Genomic DNA, 20,313 nt, shown 5'->3' on the forward strand with positions numbered 1-20,313 from the left:
GAGTATTTAGAATGTCCATTTAAAGATAGAGTTATAAATCCAAATAGGGTGGTAACTCTGGACAATGGGTCTATTGTGGAAAGTGATACATTTAAGTATTTAGGATCTGTACTGCAGAGCAACGGGGAGATAGATGGAGATGCCCGCATTAGAGTAAAAGCTGGCTGGATGAAATGGATGGAGGCGAGTGGTATATTGTGCGACAGAAAAATTCCTATGAAACTAAAACATACATTTTACAGGACGGCAGTAAGACCAGCTTTATGACCAGCTAGGAATAAGAGTAAAGTATAATAAGAGTAATGATGATGTGGACTTTTTATTTGAAACAGTTTTATTAAAAAAATAAAGTATCAAAACCCTGTAGAAAAATCGTTTATTTTAGCAACAATAAAATATTTAAAATTTTTATTCTTATAAGCTAAATTCATACTCATTTTATCTCTACCATTTAAAATTAAAAATTTATATACATTTAGCCTAAATTAATTCAATAGGATTAAAGTTACAATGATAGAGTGGTAGCCGTAATACTTCATGACCATGCTCTCGTAAAAGTTCATTAATAACATAAACATTTTCTTTTCTATTCATTTTGGAAAGTTGTAATAATTCAGGTCTTGTAAGTGTTTCACTTAAATAAATAGTATTTTCTTTAAGTCAATAGATTATGTCATCTTTTCTAGAACAATAGGAAGGTTACTTTTCAGTTAGCATACTGTGGTAATGAGTATTATCAACTACTATTAGTGATGGTTCCTCTAAATTAGGGATTAACTCTGTAGTAATCCACTGTGCTAAGATATGACCATTCATTTCTTTATGATAATCCATCGACAATGATTTTAAAGAAAACGGCAAACTTGCTTAAAAAAAACTTCCCTTGCGGAAGCACTATGACGATTTTTCATATACTTAGGAAGAAAGCATGTCCTTTGACTAGCAATATTGGTACGTCCCATTAATGATCTTCAATTCTTTCAATACCTTATTCAATGATGGATGGCTTATGAATACAATTTCTTTATTTTTTAATTCATCATTTAAACTTGTGACGGTAACATGCTTTTCTAAAAAAATAAACATCAAGTTAGTACTTTATGAAAACTAAATTAAAAGTCAAATATTCCACACAACATTTATAAATTGTTTTGCATTTTACATTTATTAAAAGAAGTAATTATGTTTTAAAATTGGTTTCATTGTGCATTTGGTTTCATTAGCAGTAAATTATTAATCTAATAAGAAGCAGTTTTACAGGAACTGTTAAAAATAATATAATTATATCATCGGTAAAACAGTACAGGTTTGAAACCAATTGTTGCGATTGCGAGTTTAGCGGTTTTCCAGCCATTATCTATAAATAAATGTACATTCGTACTAATATACTAATCTGTAAGTTCATCCATTGTGATTAAAAAGTCAAAGAGTAATATGTACACTGTTTTGTATAAAACTTAATGAGGTCGCTGGTTAAAATGATAATAGATAAATAATTATAAAGTTATAAATGCAGTATTTTGTTTGTAAATCAATTAGCGAAAAATAGCAAATATAACGGTTAATAAATTAGGAAATTAACTGGTCTTACTCATTATTGATGTTTGTACAAAGAATATAGACTTACCCTTTGAAATATTGGAATCGTAGCCAAGGAAATCTCGTTGATACCGCGTCGAGGCGCCGGCTGACGCTCGATGGCGAAAACCTATCACACGAGGTCCGTTTAGTTCGATGTCTTGAGATGAAGTGTTTTGAGTTGAGGCTTAAGACGGTCAGAAAAGAACCTCCTAACCGTTGCGTGTGGTCTGTATACCAAGAGGGTATACCAATAAATCACTCTATTGTGTTGCGATCATTGTTCTGGTAATACGAACCCTACACTTGTTTCTATATTGGCGACACAAAAGAAGTCAAATTCTTCGTACTTAAAACGCAATAGATGAGACAACCAGTTTTTACAGGAAGCAATATATTTTACCAAAGTCGTTAGAATACAGGATTGAATTAGGTCACATTATAGTACACGTTAAAAGAAAAATATTAATAATAAAAATATGAAAAGAAATAGTATATACTTTCCCAAACATTCTCCCGCGCCAAAAACGAATGTTTTTAAGAAAAGCTGAAAATATAAGTGTAAAGAATAGACATGAAAGATCGATATACTAATAAAGAACTAAGTAAGAATAAAATATGAATTGACAAATAAGCGGCGGTCATATTTTGACCACAGACCATTGTTGGATGTCATCTGACCCTGTGCTCAGATTAACAACGCGTACAATGCCCTCAATTAGAAAAGAATAGTGTTGAATCAGTAGAATTTTGCGACCGACTAAACTAGAAAGACTGTGTCATACACAATACCGTTGGCCCCTTTTCCTATAAGAATTTCGTGGGGTGCAAAAAGACAAGAAGAAGAATAGCGTCGAAATCTCGACGAGCTCCACGGTAGGAAAATGCCAGTTTGGTGAAAATTGAAATAATTGTGCCAGTGGAAAACACGACTAACACAATCGGAGAGGTGTTGATTAGAAGGCATTTGATGCCGAGTAGAGTGTGGTATCAGTTCTTGTATGTGTTTAATACGATTGCCAATTTGGGGTAGAAAAATTAGCTCAAAGGAGCGCAATCGTCGATATCGGAATCAAAATATCGGAAGATCGGACGAACAACCCTTTGACAAAAGTGACTAGATCAGCCAGCATTATGGCTGCCAGGAGTTCCAATCTTGTCGAGACAGAGCGAGCATGAAAATTGGACTAGACTCGTTGACAAAAGTGACTAGATCCGTCAGCAGTATAGCTGCCAAGAGCTCCGATCTTACGATAGATGTTCCTGTATAGAAATAACACCAGAAATGTAACACATACAAGTACAGAGGTCAGATGTATCTGTTCAGAGGTTTCATCATCCCAGGATACATTGAAGTACCACAACGGTTTTAGAAGACGTTTGACTAGCAAAAAGACATGGAAAATTAACAAAAACAAGAGGATAGCAACAAAAATACGCCTGATTTACAAACGAATGACCCGCTTTGTGAACGGTTTGTCAAAGGGACAAGAAGAATGAGAAAAGAAATCAGTCGTAGGATTCCATTTTAGGCCCAGTACCGTTAAAATGAAAGGTTCCTTTTTGTCACTAACAACATGTCAAAATGCGTGAGCCAAAGCCTGAAAATAATTAAAGATGGTTGCTGACGTCGTCGATTTGTCTAGCGAAAAACCATCGAGCTTTAAAAGCTTAGAGAGTGCTCACTGCAGAAGGTGAGTAGTATCAAAAAAAAAATCACTTGTAGCGTGATTCTGACGTAAGTCCGTCGAGATGGCTGCTGGCCCACTGCCTAGCGGAAAACCATCGTATCGTGCTTTAAAAGCTAAGCAAGTTCTCACTGCAGAAGGTGAGCAGATCAAAGAGAATCACTCGTAGCGTGATTCTGACGTAAGTCCGTCGAGATGGTTGCTGGCCCACTGCCCAGCGGAAAACCATCGAGCATTAAAAACTAAGCGTTACTCTTGTAGAGTTTATGAGCGAAAGAAAACGAAGAAGTACCGTTAGTAACGATACGTAGTAAAAACTCTTGGAGAGGTTTAAAAAGTCCGATCTCCAGAGAACCCCTTTTATAGTTCCAAAATTCCTCATTTACTTTAATTTGTCGATACGTTTGGTTTATATCGCAAATAAAACAACAACGAAGATATCGAAAATTAAGCAAAGAACGAGATGCCCTTTTAGGACCAGTATCAAAAGCGTCGATTAGCGACACACCTCGAACGTCATATAGATTGGCGTCGAAGCTAGTACGAATTTTGGATAAAAGAAGCGAAATAAAAATTTGTTTTTTGAAAGCTGTGTGAAAGTTATAAGAAATAATCGATTTAAAATCGGATTCAGAAACCGGCATCATATGTTGAGAAGTAACAAAATCTTCCATGAATGCAACATATGTCTCTTTGAGATTCGGAAGTTTCCTGAAGCGATTCTCTAGCATACAAAATAAAGATATGCATAAGAATAAAGAATAAGTAGCGAATATAAACAAGAGAAAAAGATAAATAAAGAGGATTGGGTTGTAGAAACGGTGGAATAACAGAACATCAGCTTGTTAATTTTCAAAAAATCAACAACTAAGAAATATCCTTCACGAGCTTCGTCGTGTTGGGACAAAACTAACAGGTGCCTACTCTTTTCGACTTCCCAAAACCTTTTTAGAAAATATCTATGTTTGTATACATAGAAGTAACGAAAGATGTGAAATAAAATATAGACCAAGTCGTAGAGACTCGCCCTTATAGAACATAATTGAAAATGATTTCTAAGACCACAGGATGATTTGGTTCGCCGAGAATTTTGACCAGAATTTACGAAACGAAAAACCAATTCAACCCCTATGAGTATGTCTATAAGATCTGATTACCAAAATGCGTGATTTGGTAGATCACGGAAATAAAATTGGCTGTGGAGCCTGTATCTAGCAGGATACAAATTATAAGAAAGATGTGAAAACATATTTGATCTGTATCAACTATGTGGAAAGAAATAGACGAGGATATTAAATGTGGTTGTGTAGCAAAATAGAAATGTTAGTATTTGAAGAAGTGATTGTTTAAAGGAACAAGATAAATTTGAGAGTTGGTTAACAAACGAAGCAAAACGCGAGACCGTGATTCGCCAACCGTGCAATTCGTCGTTTCGAATGAGGTGGAATCAGGTCACGTACACAAGAATTATGTGGATTAACCAACGAGAAAAGTTCTTGAAGCCGTTTAGTCCCAAAAAATACGAACATTTATATGAATGGTGAGAACCAGAACACAAAGCACGAAATAGACGAGGACATTAAATGTGTTTGTGATGCAAATTAGAAATGTTGGTATTTGAAGAAGTGATTGTCTAAAGTAACAAGATACATTCGAGCGTTGGTTAACAAACGAAGCAAAACGCGAGACCGTGATTCGCCAACCGTGCAATTCGTCGTTTCGAATGAGGTGGAATCAGGCCACGTACACAAGAATTATGTGGATTAACCAACGAAACAAGTTCTTGAAGCCGTTCAGTCACAAAAAATACAAACATTTATATGACTGATAAGAACCGGAACACAAGACACATTTAACACCTTGATTGGTTACCTTAGAGTGCTTTGTGGCACTAATGAAACCATAAGTAACGGAGATTTGATCGAAATATTGAAATAAGATAGCGATTATCAAAAGCGAGTAGAAGACAATAAATTCAATCGAAACAAGGTTGTGAGATTTATGAAAATCTAACCTGGCTACGAATAATAATGAAGGCGTGTGGTTTTGATACTTGAATGCGTTTCATAGGCCTCCTTGAATCTAGAGAATGCCGAGTATGGCGCGAAGTTGGATTTGTTCATTTTGTTGAGCATTGTAAGACACAAGCACGAAAGAGAGGACAATGCAAACATAAATTAACAAATCAACACGAAGAGAATATCTAGATTTAAAGAAGTGAACGATTTTAAACAAAATCAATTGCAAACAAATAAGAATATCGATAAAAAGGTAAGTAACGAAAGGTATAGTAACAAGAAAAATCGAAAGAAATGTGTTTAAGTTAACAAACAAGACGTACAGAATGAGTTGGAAAGTATTGTACAAGTAGAACAAAAATAATTCATAAAAATCAACACAAAAATAATGTAAATATGTAATATATATGTATAATTAATGTATGATATTAAACAAAATATATATAAAAGTATTTTACCTACTGAAATTCTTCTTCTTCTTAACATGCCATACACCAAAGTGTGTAGGCGACTATCTCATTACTACAATTCTGTTCTTGGCGGCGTGACACAGCTCGCCTGTATTGTGTATTCCTGTCCATTCTTTAATATTCCTTAACCAGGATAATTGTTTGCGGCCGGCTCCTCTCCTACCTTCGATCTTCCCTTGTAGGATTAACTGTGGTATTTCATATTTTGCTCCTCTCAATATGTGCCCAAGGTAACCAATCTTGCGTTTTTTAATTAATTCAAAGACTTCTCTTTCCACGCCGACTCTCTTAAGGACGTCATCGTTTCGAACTCTATCCACCCAAGGTATGCGCATCATTCTTCTCAATGACCACATTTCAAATGCTTCAAGTTTGTTGATAGATGTTTTTTTCAAAGTCCACGTTTCCATGCCATAAAGCAAGATGGACCATATGTAGCACTTGACCATTCTGTAGCGTATTTCGAAATTTAGGTTTTGATTACATAGGAGCGGTCTGAATTTCACAAAAGCTTGTCTTGCCATTTGTATTCGGGTTTTTATCTCTTGTTGTGGACTGAAATTATGAATTATAAAAATAGAAAAAAATTTAAAAATTGCTATATAAAATATGATCCAATTTAATTATGTAAATTAAGTTTAAAAATAATGCCGAAGGACCGAATCAAAGTTAAATTGAAAGGAAAAAAAAAAACAATTAATTAAAATGAATTAATTGAAACACAATGAAATTAATTGAATCAAAGTCAAAAAAATTATTTATCATCCGGCTCGAAGGACCAAATGTTTTGTATAAAACTTAATGAGGTCGCTGGTTAAAATGATAATAGATAAATAATTATAAAGTTAAAAATGCAGTATTTTGTTTGTAAATGAATTAGCGAAAAATAGCAAATATAACGGTTAATAAATTAGGAAATTAACTGGTCTTACTCATTATTGATGTTGGTACAAAGAATATAGACACACCCTTTGAAATATTGGAATCGTAGCCAAGGAAATCTCGTTGGTACCGCGTCGGGGCGCCGGCCGACGCTCGATGGCGAAAACCTATCACACGAGGTCCGTTTAGTTCGATGTCTTGAGATGAAGTGTTTTGAGTTGAGGCTTAAGACGGTCAGAAAAGAACCTTCTAACCGTTGCGTGTGGTCTGTATACCAAGAGAGTACACCAATAAATCACTCTATTGTGTTGCGATAATTGTTCTGGTAATACGAACCGTACACTTGTTTCTATATTGGCGACACAAAAGAAGTCAAAGTCTTCGTACTTAAAACGCAATAGATGAGACAACCAGTTTTTACAGGAAGCAATATATTTTACCAAAGTCGTTAGAATACAGGATTGAATTAGGTCACATTATAGTACACGTTAAAAGAAAAATATTAATAATAAAAATATGAAAAGAAATAGTATATACTTTCCCAAACATACACGTTTGGCGAACTCATAGACAGAAGTTAACCATATTGACAGGTGATTACTTACAAATTTTATTGACGTATTTTAATTAAATAAATACTTGCCAGACTAAAAATACAATATAATATCAAAATAGCTCTTAAAAGAACTGAGTTACCATAAGTAGATACGCTACCTCTTCCTTTTCAGGGCATCGGTTTACAAACATCGAGTTTGAATCTATGGGGAGGGCATCACGTGACTAAAAATGACCTTCCTTCGGCCATATTGTTAAGATTGTTTTGGTTTGACACTTTTGACAAATCGTATATGTTTGTTTACGTTTGTTGTTTTTCGAATATTTTTAGTTTTATAACACTTTTATAGAAATTGTAATAATATATTGTGATTGTGCATAATAATGGTTTCTTGTTCTCAATGTAGTTGCACTAGCAGAAGCAATGTTAATAAAAAATCTTCAGGAATAACGTTCCACAGGTTAGTATACAAATATGTAAACAAAGTAATGGCCCGTACTTCAGAGAATAAACTAATAGTATTTGACTGTATTAATTTAACTTTATGTATAATATATCGTGTTTTTAGTGTTTACCGCGGGATAAATAAATCATAGTTTATTAAAAATGTATTGCACTTTTTTAGATTATGATTAAATCTTCTGAATTACTATTCACATTTTTATAGTATTTTTAATATTAATCAGTCCGGCCATGATCCCACCGCCATATTGGTATCACCGTTAGCCCCGCCTATCTACGCCGTTTTTAATACACACGTTAATATGCTCATAGCTTCTACTCCATAGATTCCAACTCGATGGTTACAAACTACCATCTTTTAGATAGTCCGATTTTATGATAGTCTTGGCTTTTTTGTTGCTTTACTATCTAATAATAATTATTATTTGACTATCCTGTGGCTATCTGTCTTCATTATACTTCTTCTTTCCTATATTCTGTGTGATTATTTTTTTACAATTTCGTTATGTTTAATAGCATTTTCACGTTGAACAGTATCTAATCAAACATAGATAGTTTGGTTTTAAAATAAATTCAATTTATTATGTCTGTATGTATGATCTTTAGAAATATTTTGTTTCTGTAAAGCCATAAATAATTTCTTTAATTTATCGTAACTAGATTCACATTAGAAATTTTGATGTTCCCTATTTGTCGAAAATAAGATGCAAGGCCAACAAAAAAGTTTGTTTTTTATCTTACTCCCGGTAAGACATGAGGACTTGCTGTACCACTTATCCGAAAATAATCTATCACTTCCCTTACCCCCCGCACTGGTATTTATAGGCCGGGACATTTTAGACAAAGGATGTCCCTTATTTTTAATATCAATTGGTTCTTTTTATGGAATGGATGAAGATCCATTTTGCAAAATATAATTTACAATATTAGATTTATCAGTGCCTACAGTTTCCCCTATATCTTACATTTTTTAGGTTTATTTACCTTAATTTGTTTACACTTTAATTTTAAATACGAAAAAACTTTAAATGTATTAAAAAATCTTTAACTATTTAAGGCAACGATAACTTATCACAGTATTACTTAAAAAAAAATCAAAACAAATTAATACAAAACGAATCGATCGATTCGCACCCAGGAAAACCAGTCAGTACACTATCACTTCACTAATTGAGTACTTAACCAGAAAAAAACATTTCATTTGCGGTTAATCCAAATGAAGCATCGGCAGATTCAATTCTGCCGTACTTACCGTTTAAATGCGTACGGAGAGAAATGTATGTTTCATTATTCGACTTCGAGCGTTCAACGAAGCAACACCTAATTACCTTAATCGCACCCAGTTTTTGTGGTTTTATTTAAAAACATTGAAAGCTAAAAGTGTAGTAAAGTGTAAATTATTGACAATAATTATTTGTTGTTGATATTTTTGGTCATTAACTGTAAGTAATTTAATTTATTTAATTACATCGAGTTATTATCAATGATTTCGTATTGGTGCGAGGACCGTACTCAGGTTCCGTAGATCAACATGAAACAAGCTTCATCATCAAATGTTTTTTCACAACAAGAAATCCCCAAAAATGATACTACTGCACAAAAGTTATATTCAACAGTTTTACATGAACCTACCAACATATTTCCTTCCAAAAAACAAGCAATTGTAGTAAATACAGTTCCAAATTCAAAAATCGAGGATTACCTAAATGCTTTAGCCAACTTAGTTGACCCCAAAAATATACTTGCAATATCCAGAATTGTTAATGATCGTATATGCATCTACTTCACTTCGGAAAATATTGTTCGAAAATTTTTGGAAACAGACAATGGGATAATAATAGTAAACCAACATCGTATCCAAGCTAGAAAACTAATTACTCCAAACAAAAAACTAATTATTTCTAATGTATCTCCTTCTATACCACATAACGTAATAGAAAATGAACTCAAAAAGATAGGAATCTATCAAATAACACCAATAGATTTTTTACGGATCTGAACATCAAATCCTAGTTTTAGACATATCATTAGTTTTCGACGTTTTACTTATATAGCCCCTACAAATCTTGAAAATATCCCCGATTCAATACTAATTAACCATGATCTATCGAACTATCGAATATTTCTCTCACTGGAAAAACAAACGTGCTTTATTTGTAAACAAACTGACCATTTAGCATCTCGATGCCCAAATCATAATAATCAATCCACCGATGACAATACAACACACATTTCTCAATCACAATGTGACCAGACTGTTAGTTCACAACAAAATACAGCTCAAACTACAGTACATTCTGCCGTACTTACCAAACAAATCTGTAATCCACAACCTACTGAAATTACTTCACCTACACCAAAAAACTCTACCTCTTTCGATAACTCCAAAACACTGGAAACGGTACCGGGTAAAATAAATGAAACTAAAATAGAAACTCAAACAAAAGTACAAACACCTAAAAGTAATGCTTCTGAACCTGGTAAAATAAATAAAACTATAAATGAAACTCAAACAGAAGCTCAAACACCTAAAAGAAATGCTTCTGATATAACAAATTCTCCTGAACCGGAGGGTGGAAATCCTTTTAAAGAACTCAATAAAAAACACAAAAGAACAAAAACAGACGTCCAAACCCACCATAACTTAGCTGAAGATCTTATTAACTGTACAGTTGATTTTTTCCAAAATAAGTCAAACAGTAGCTGTTTAAGCCAAGAAGAGATAATAGATTTACTTGAAAATATCCATGGAGCTGCAGATCCGCTTAGTATTGCTAAAACATACACGGAAGATATCGAAGGATTAATAGATCTCCTAAAAAAACTTCACCCAGTGCTATCACAAAGATACTTGAAAACACGATGTACAAGATTGAGGAAGAAACTTTGTAAACTACAGGATGACTATTCCTCTACAGATTGCAGTGATACACCTATTAATTAAAAATTCAAATTCAAAAAGTCCATAATTCACTGGAATCTTACACCCGTCTGGAAGAATTTAAATTACTAATGTCCAAATTCATACCGTCCATAATATGTCTACAAGAGACACACCTTAAACAGCAGAAATTTTACAAACTAAAAAACTACACACCATATATTAAAAATAGACTTAATGCAAACCAGGCTAGTGGAGGGACAGCTATTTATGTACATAACCAATATGATTCAGAAATAATTGATTTAAATACACAATTAATATATACATTCCTCCTGGTACTGATCCTTCAGCTCGCGAACTATTAGACCTTTTTAATCAAATTCCTCAACCACGAATTATTTTAGGTGACTTCAATTCACATCATGTTCTATGGGGATCAAATAAATCCGATAGTTTAGGGCGTAAAATCGAACAAATTATAACTAAACTTAATCTCAACTTACTTAATGATGGTAGTTTTACAAGATTTAATGTCTCTACAGGTGGTGGTTCAGCAATTGATTTAACTTTATGTGACCCAGTTTTACAACCTGGACTGCCTTGGTAAGTCACATCTCATCTACATGGAAGTGACCACTTTCCAATATTAATAACAAATAAAAATACAGCTCCCTCTTCCGCTCCGTCTAATAAATGGCATCTAAAGAATGCCAACTGGTCTTTATATTCTTCTTTAATATCTCGATCCATATCAGAGCTAAGTCCTCCTAGTGATGACCGTGCAAATATTAATTCTATAGTTTCCAATTTTATTCAGCTTATAACAACAGCTGCAGAATTGTCCGTAGGTTTTATAAATTTTCCAAAAAAACATCCTCCAGTCCCTTGGTGGAACCAGGAATGTAAGATGGCAATCAGAGAGTCAAAAAGAACTTTTAACAAATTTAAAAAATTCCCCACACTCCAAAACCAACTCGAATTTAAGCAAAAGCGAGCCTACTGTAGATATATATTGAATAAAAGCAGAAAAGAAGCATGGAAAGCGTATGTCTCGTCCTTAAATTCATCTACTCCTATTTCCGAAGTTTGGCAAATGATTAATAAAATGAATGGAAAAAAATCCTTCAATACAATCCATTATCTAGAACATAACAATCTTACTTGCTCGACGAAAGAACAAATAACTGCTATACTTGCTGATACGTATCAAAGACACTCCAGCAATGACATTATCTCTACAAATTCCATAATACACAAACAAAATTTAGAGAGCACTTATATAGATTTAGAAGATCATACTAATTCTCCTCTTAACGACGAACTCTCAATGGACGAGTTACTTTATTCATTAAACTGTACAAAAGATACCAGTCCTGGACCTGATAATATTCCAGTTGCCTTTTTAAAATCATTACCCGAAGAAGGTAAACAATACCTTCTAAAAATTTACAATTTTATCTGGACAAAAAATGTGTTTCCTGATAGTTGGCACCAGTCAATTATGATTCCAGTCCTTAAGCAGGGAAGAAGAAAATCAGACCCGGAGTCTTATCGACCGATCTCGCTAACATGTTCGATATGTAAAATTCTGGAAAAAATAGTAAGCAATAGACTACTGTGGTATCTGGAAGACAAACAACTTCTTACCCCTATTCAAAGTGGTTTCAGGAAATCAAGGTCTACTTTAGATAATCTAGTTGATATAGAATCCGAAATTCACGAAGCATTTGGATGCAATCAAGAGTGTTTAGCAGTTTTCTTTGACATAACCCATGCGTATGATACAATTTGGAGACTTGGCATTCTTCTTTCTTTCTCCCCTTCCTTTTACTCTAATAGGGTGTCGGACTGGAGACTTGGCATATTACAAAACTTATCGAGATGGTCAATCAAAGGTAACATCCTTAAGTTTATAAAAAAATTTTTAATATTTCGTGAGTTTAAAGTTCGTGTAGATAATGTTTGTTTAGAGCCAACAACACAAATTAATGGTATCCCACAAGGATCTACACTAAGCGTAGTATTGTTCCTTATTGCGATTAATGATATCTCTAAAGCCTTTAGTTCATTAGTAAAAGCACGCTTATATGCTGATGATCTCGTCATATCTTCTCGAGGGAAAAATGTTCTAACACTTACCAGATATATACAAGCCGCTATCAATCAACTAGAAAATTGGTCAGAGAGATGTGGTCTACAGATATCTCCAAACAAAACAAAAGCAATTTTCTTTAGCAAGAGCCCAAAAAATATTATACTACCACCTAATCTCACCTTATAGTCGTTACCTATTACTTATGTTGAATCAACTACCTTCCTAGGAATGAAACTAGATCAGAGGTTAATCTGGAAAGATCATATTTTTCATCTTCGTCGATCAAATTTATTGAAAAGCATATCTCACAAGCAATGGGGAGCTGATTTCCAAACACTTATAGCTGTCTACAGAACTCTAATTCGTTCTAAACTAGATTATGGCGCAGTTGCTTATAATTCAGCCAAAGCATCAATACTTAAATTACTAGACCCAATACACACCACAGGAATAAGAATAGCACTGGGAGCTCATCATACTAGCCCAATTGAAAGTTTATATTGTGAATCAGGTGAACCTTCCCTTCAACTAAGAAGAAACTACCTCAGCCTTGTGTATGCTGCTAAATTGTCAGCCAATCCACATATACCGACATTTAAAAACACGTTTGCTGACAGACTCACATCGACATTTAACACCTCACAAAGATTAAGTCCCCCGTTTTATATTCGGATCCTTCTTCTTCTTCTTCCTTTGCCCTATCCGTTTCGGACGTTGGCTATTAACAAGGCTATTTTGACTTTATTTACGGCACCTCTGAACAGTTCGGTTGATGTTAGTCCGAACCATTGTCGCAGGTTATGCATCCATGAGTGTCGTCTTCTTCCCGGCCCTCTCCTACTGTCGATTCTTCCTTGGACTATTAACTGTAGCAGCCGGTACTTAGTATGCCTCATGACATGTCCGAAGTACTCTAGCTTCCGTTTCTTTACGGTGAAGATTATTTCTTTGCTTTTGCCTATTCTCTGCATTACTTCTACGTTAGTGATGTGGTCTGTCCAGGATATCCGATATATCCACAGCTCAAAGGATTCTAGTTTCTTCAGGGTGGCTTCCGTTGTGGTCCATGCCTCTGCTCCATAGAACAAGACCGGGAAGACATAACACTTGACCAGTCTTAATTTTAGTTCCATTGAGATTTTGCTTGTGAACCACTTTTTCATATTGTTGAACGCGTTTCGCGCTTTTTCAATTCGTGATCTTATTTCTGTTGACTGGTCCCATTTTGTGTTGACTGTGGTTCCAAGGTATGTGTATGTCTCCACTTGTTCTATTTTTTGGTTGTTTAATGTCAGTTGCATCGGATGTTGTTGTGTTCTGCTGATGAGCATGCATTTAGTTTTGGTTGTATTGAGTTCTAAACCATATTCTTGACTTGCTGTGTGTATGCTTTGCATGAGTCTATTCGGATCCAAAAATTACAAAATAGTTTAAACATACATTTCCTGAGACATACAATGTAACTAACCTAAATCATCAACCTCCTTGGAGAATACAGCTGCCTATTTGTGATACAAGTCTTACTATCAATAACAAATATGACACACCACGTAATATATTTAAAAAGAAAGCAGCAGAGAAATTAAACTGCTCTCATAACTCCCTCATTTTTACAGACGCGTCTAAATCCGACAATGGGGTAGGGGCTTCTTTTACAACTTTACACCAAGACTACTCCTTGCCACTTTCCCTACGATTAACCATATTTTCTGCAGAACTTCTTGCTATTTTGCAAGCAATAACATTTGTAAATAATAAAAACATACAAAACTCTTTGATAATAACTGACTCTTTAAGTGCTCTCAGCTCTATGAAACAGTTATACATAAACCATCCAATTCTATTGCTTATAAAGTCAGAACTAATGAGATGTCAAGAAAACGACCGATTTGTTAAATACCTTTGGGTTCCATCTCACTGTGGTATAACTGGAAACGAAAAAGCTGATCAGTTGGCCAGGGAAGCAGCAGAAAATCCACAATCAACGTTATTCACTAAATGCGTTTATAGCGACCTGAAGCAATATTTTGGAAACAAAATAAGCGAGGAATGGCAACTACACTGGAACAATTCTGAGACATCCATGAAAAACATTAAGCAAGAGGTAGCTGTATACAAACTCCCATTCAAGCGACGAGACCAAGTATGCATCTCTAGATTACGTATAGGCCATACGAAGTTAACACACGATTACCTTCTAAGTAAAGAACAAATTCCCATGTGTTACAGTTGTGATTGTGTAACTACAGTGGACCATGTGCTAGTGGACTGCCCTTTGTACACCCTAGAACGACTTCAAGATGGATTAACCACTTCATCCAAAGAGTGCTTAAACGGCTTCAATAATGACAAAACTATAAACTTTTTACAAAATGAAAGACTAGTTCACAAAATATAGTGTAACATTATTAACATTTATGTAATTTATTGTACCATGCTAATAACCCCTAGTGGTTGAAGCAATTTTGTACATAAAAAAAAAAGAAATGTATGTCTGGTTGCTTATCGACTAATAATCTGTTGATTTTTACATGTAAATCGTCAAGCTTGGGATCGGCTTGCCGAAACGGGTCGCATAAGAATTCACACAGTCGGATGCATGACTCGGATCTCGGATTATTAATTTGAAAAGTGTTCAGGGATTACTTAACGCCCGAATTGATCAAATTCTTTTAAAAACCATGTAAAAAATTTTGTCTGTATTATCTCGCAGATATTTTTTCTTATTTTAAAGAAACAAAATGACATCAACTTATGACTCGCTATACTTAACTATTAAAATACTGATTTAATATAAATATTAAAAAAATCTAGAGTATCTATAAATGTGTGGGTTGACACTGCCGACCCTGATCGGCCGCCACTGTTAGGATGGACTAGGGTGAACATCGATTTTCTATTATATTTTCTAACATATTTCTGATCTCACAGGATACATTTATGATGGCACTGAAATTTCATTAAACTATGCTTTTTGCTAATGGCAAAAGAAGATGCGGTTAAAGATCTCAAACCAAATAGACTACAAACTCATGGAACATTTTAAGGGCGTCATTTGATCCAACATGAATCACATATAAATCCTAATTACAATATGTAATAACAAATTTAAAAACTGTTTAAAAAATGTCAGTTCTTATCGGTACTCAAAGCATGAGAGTTCAAATTAAGGGTTGCACCTAATATTTCTCACTCCTGTTCCAGCCGAAATGAAAGGCGTTGCAAAAAATTAATGTATTTACCGATCCGAAACTTTGTGTATGAATGCCCTGCTCTGTCAAATTGACAAAAATGGAAAAAAAAATTCTCAAAATAAAAATTTCTTGCTGCTCTTGGTACCAATATTTTTGTACAGCATTAGATCAATCAATATTCTTTATTTCATCTAACTTTTACAAGTATTGAAATGCGTCAAATACAATCTATGATCAGTAAAAACTATAACTATAAGTATATAAAAACAGTTAACACAAAAACATATAAATAAAATATACACAAAAACAAATTGTTAAAAAGATGCCTGCAAGTATTCCTCTAACGAATAGAAAGTGTTTACCAGAAGTAAGTCCTTAACTGTTTTCTTAAATATATAAATATTTGGCTCTATAACATATTTAGGTAATTTATTATACAAACGAACGCATGTTGGGTAACGACCCTTGCCCACAACGGTCAAGTGACGAACAGGAGTCGCCAAATTATTTCTGTAACGAAAATTGTAGCCACTCATTAAGGAAACATCATTTCTGCAAATAAAATTGCATCTATGTGACTTTACATAAACAACACAACTGAAAATATGCAGCGAAACTACAGTTAAAATATTTAATTGTTTAAAAACTGGTCCATAGGAATCCAAGCGCCTTCTAAACATCATGTTACGAATAATTTTTTTTTTTTTTGAAGAACAAACACCTTATTAATTCGCGAGCAATTTTCCCAACAAACTAAGCAATATAGCAAGATTAACTGGGCAGTACATGAGTAAAATAGTAAAGTTTTAAGATATCTAGGGAGACAAAATTCCTGTTACCATAGAACATAACAGTTCACACACAATCTTCCCACTACATAATCAACGTGAGAGCTCCAAGACAATTTATAGTTCAGGTAAACACCTAACAGCTTAGTGGAGTGGCTATTTACCACTGACCCATTGTCAACTTTTACGAATGGACTCATCTGTATAGTAGAAGGTGAGAAGTTACCATATTGGTCATTGATCCGTTTAAGTTTAGGGCATTATTTAAACAGTAATTAGTCATACTTTTTACAAGACACTTTGCTTTTGTACTGCATGAAAAAAATTATTGGAATTTAGTGCAACTGTGGTATCGTCAGCAAATTGAGTGACATAACAGCCTGATTGATGTTCCACGTTTTCTACTCGAACATTTATTGCATCAGAAAAATTAACTAATGGATTCCGAACCAAACATGTTAAGCTATCGTCTATCAGTTTATCTAAATCATTGACGAAAATCAAAACTAAAAGAGGCCAATGATACTTTCCTGCGGAACTCCGGAGAGAACACTTTTTTCTGAAGAAAATATTATATTCCGATTCACATTGACCTTAATTTTTTGAAATCTTTTCGATAAAAAGATGTGGATCCACTTTAACGCAGTTCCTCTAACACCAATATGATAAAGTTTTTCCAGCAGTATTGGATGACTTAGTTTCAAAAGCTCGTGCTAAGTCAAAAACAAACAGATAACTTTATTACCCTTATCAAAGATCAATAAAATATGATAGCACAGCAGCAGTAATGCATCTTGCACACTTATACCTTCACGGAAACCAAATTTAGACTTGAGATCTATGATGTTGTGCTTGTTTATATACAAGAGGAGACGTGTATGAAATGCCTTCTCATATATTTTTGAAAACACAGATAAAAGTGATAGGCCTCGATAGTTATCAAATTTTGATTTGGCACCTTTTTTATGTATAGGCACAACTAAAGCAGTATTTAGAATTTGAGGAAAAATCCCTTCGTGAAATGAAAAGTTTACTAGAAATGTTAATTGTTTATATGTATATGTTGTGAGATACATATGTTAACATAGAATACGGGATCTCATCCAGTCCAGCCGATGATTTTTTTGAGATATCTTTAATTATACTTTTTATTTCCTCATCACTAACAGAATAAAGGAAAAGGGAGTGTATAGGCGACGAAAGATTCTTAGGATTATAGTCAGGTAAAGTTTGACTAATTAAATTTTTCACGAAATTCGAAAAATGGTGACTGAAAGATTCTGCTATATCATGAGGGTCATCCACAGAAATTCCAAAATTATTTTTAAATTTACTTGGGTATTTATTTAGAAGAGTTAAGATTTTTACCTCCAACAGTGTTTTGATTTATGATGCGCCAAGCATCAGCCGTAATATTTTGCGCATTTATCATTGTATTATTAAAACAAGTTTGCTTGGCTAACGTATCTTTGTATTCATGATTTTTTTTTAGAATGTTTTACCGTATTCTGAGCTCATGACTTTCTGAATATTTTATAGATCTGAAATTGTCTCTAATAAAATCTCCCTCATTTATTAAATTAGAAGTCAACCAGCCCTTATTTTTAGACTGTTAAAAAAATCGTCTAGTATTCTATTTTTTGATGGTTCAGTTGCTTAATCTACAATATCAAAACTTTCATAAATTAGATACTAACACTTACGAGATAAACGAACAATGGGAAACACTAAAAAACTGCCTCCTCGCTCCATGCAAAGAGATATTAAAAGAACCGACACGAAAGAAAGACAATTGGATGACCGACGAGATACTCGGCATGATGGAACAACGAAGACAAGCCAATAACAAAGACAGTCACAATTACAAAATCATTAACAACGAAATCAGAAAAAAGATAAGAGAGACAAAACAAACTTACTATGAGGAAAAATGTAAAGAGATAGAGGATCTTCAGAACAAATACAACCTATTCAACATACATAAAAAGGTTAAAGAAATGGCAGGACTGCAAAAAAGAAACCACAACACAACTCTTTTAGATAAAAATGGAAATACTATGATAACGACTGACGAAAAACTAAAACGATGGGAAGAGTATATGGAAGAGCTCTTCGACGACGAAAGAGGAAACCCACAAGATGAAGTTTCCCCTTCATTTAAGGAGGAAAGCCTGTCTTTTGCTAAAAAAGTATTCCTATTATATTAAGATATTCATTTAAATCCGATTTTAAGCTTCCCTTTTTCTAGAGTGGGAAATAGAAACTTTCTCTTAATCTTATGCTCAAAAATTGTAGGTCCATTTTTTCTATCTTGGTCATCAAGATAGTGGTAGTTTTCAACTTGTTCTAAAGCACTACCGTTAATTGTCAGGCTTTCACCATTATTTTGGGTTTTTGATATCCTCATAAATTTGGTTTTCTTGGTGTTTATTGATATCCATATTCCTCTCCATACTCAACTATCTTGTTCATTAGCTTTTGGAGGTCTCGGAGGTTGTCTCTTATTATGATAGTATCGTCCGCATATCTAATGTTGTTAATCTAATCTTTTAACTTCGAACTCTTCTGATGTGTGTTCATTAATGCGTACGTGTGCCTGCCGTTTATAATATAGATTTGTTATACTTCGAAGGTCATTGTGTTGTATTTGTTTTGCTTTGAGGATGTCCATTAGCTCTTTGTGGCGGACTTTGTCGAAAGCTTTGTTGTAGTCTATGAAACAGGCGTACATATCTTGGTTCACATCCAAGCATCTCTGGATTAGTACGTTGAATGCAAATAGAGCTTCACGGGTACCTACGCCATTACGGAATACAAATTGAGTTTCTTCAATATCCATATCAAGTGTTTTGTAAATGCGTTTATGAGTGATCTTTAAAAACAATTTAAGTGTGTGAGACATGAGGCATATGGTACGGTGGTCGGTGCATTCCCTAGCATTTTTCTTTTTTGGGAGACAAATGAATGTTGAGGTCAATCATTCGTTGGGTATGTCACCCGATTGATAAATTTTATTAAAAAGCTTTAAGAGGACATATAGTTGGCAAAGGAAATGCTTTATCGAATAGTTCCATAATTTTTTTATAAAATATTCAAAACTTAATGTCCGAAGACAGATGTAAGTCTAGAAAGCATCAAGATTGCCTAGAGAGCAATTGTTTAAAATAATTAATATTAAGACTGCTATTAAAATCACGTTGATAAACAAATTATTCCCCGAAAAAGAAGCATTCAAGCTGTAGTCAACTTTCTGTAAAAAATGATCTCTCGCATCGGTATATATAACAGAGCAAGATAAAAACTTAATATTTACATTGCAAAAAATATTATCAGTCACAATTTTAGAGTCATCAGTCATTATGTATTCTAGGAGATTCAAAAATACATTGATTTAAACCATAAGAGATAAAAACAGTTTTTAATCTTAATGCATCTATATTGTGCACCTTTGGATCAAAATTTATATTGCAGTCACCACAGATGGAAATAATATTATTTTTGTTTATATTTCTGATAACATTGCGTCCATTTTATTTATGAAAGTTTGTGTATCTTTTGATGCTCTGTAAAAACAGCCAACAGTTATAATGTTATTTTGATATTCCAAATCAATCAAGGCATACTCAAATATTTTATCAATCTTAGCAAGTGAACAGTTTTTAATAGTAAAAGCACAACTTACATTTACAAATATTGCG

General features: G+C 33.8%; 1 long non-coding RNA gene across 1 annotated transcript; it reads right to left on the reverse strand.

The window, feature by feature from the left end:
• Nucleotides 1-384: 384 nt before the first annotated feature.
• LOC140448536 (uncharacterized) lies at nucleotides 385-8,808 on the reverse strand. The gene is made up of 3 exons (XR_011951730.1): nucleotides 8,789-8,808; nucleotides 6,723-6,803; nucleotides 385-1,070 (listed from the first exon to the last, which is right to left on the reverse strand). It is a non-coding gene; the product is annotated as an uncharacterized lncRNA (long non-coding RNA).
• Nucleotides 8,809-20,313: the final 11,505 nt, after the last annotated feature.

This window comes from Diabrotica undecimpunctata, chromosome 8 (genome assembly GCF_040954645.1).
Source record: "Diabrotica undecimpunctata isolate CICGRU chromosome 8, icDiaUnde3, whole genome shotgun sequence".
Lineage (NCBI taxonomy): Eukaryota > Metazoa > Arthropoda > Insecta > Coleoptera > Chrysomelidae > Diabrotica > Diabrotica undecimpunctata.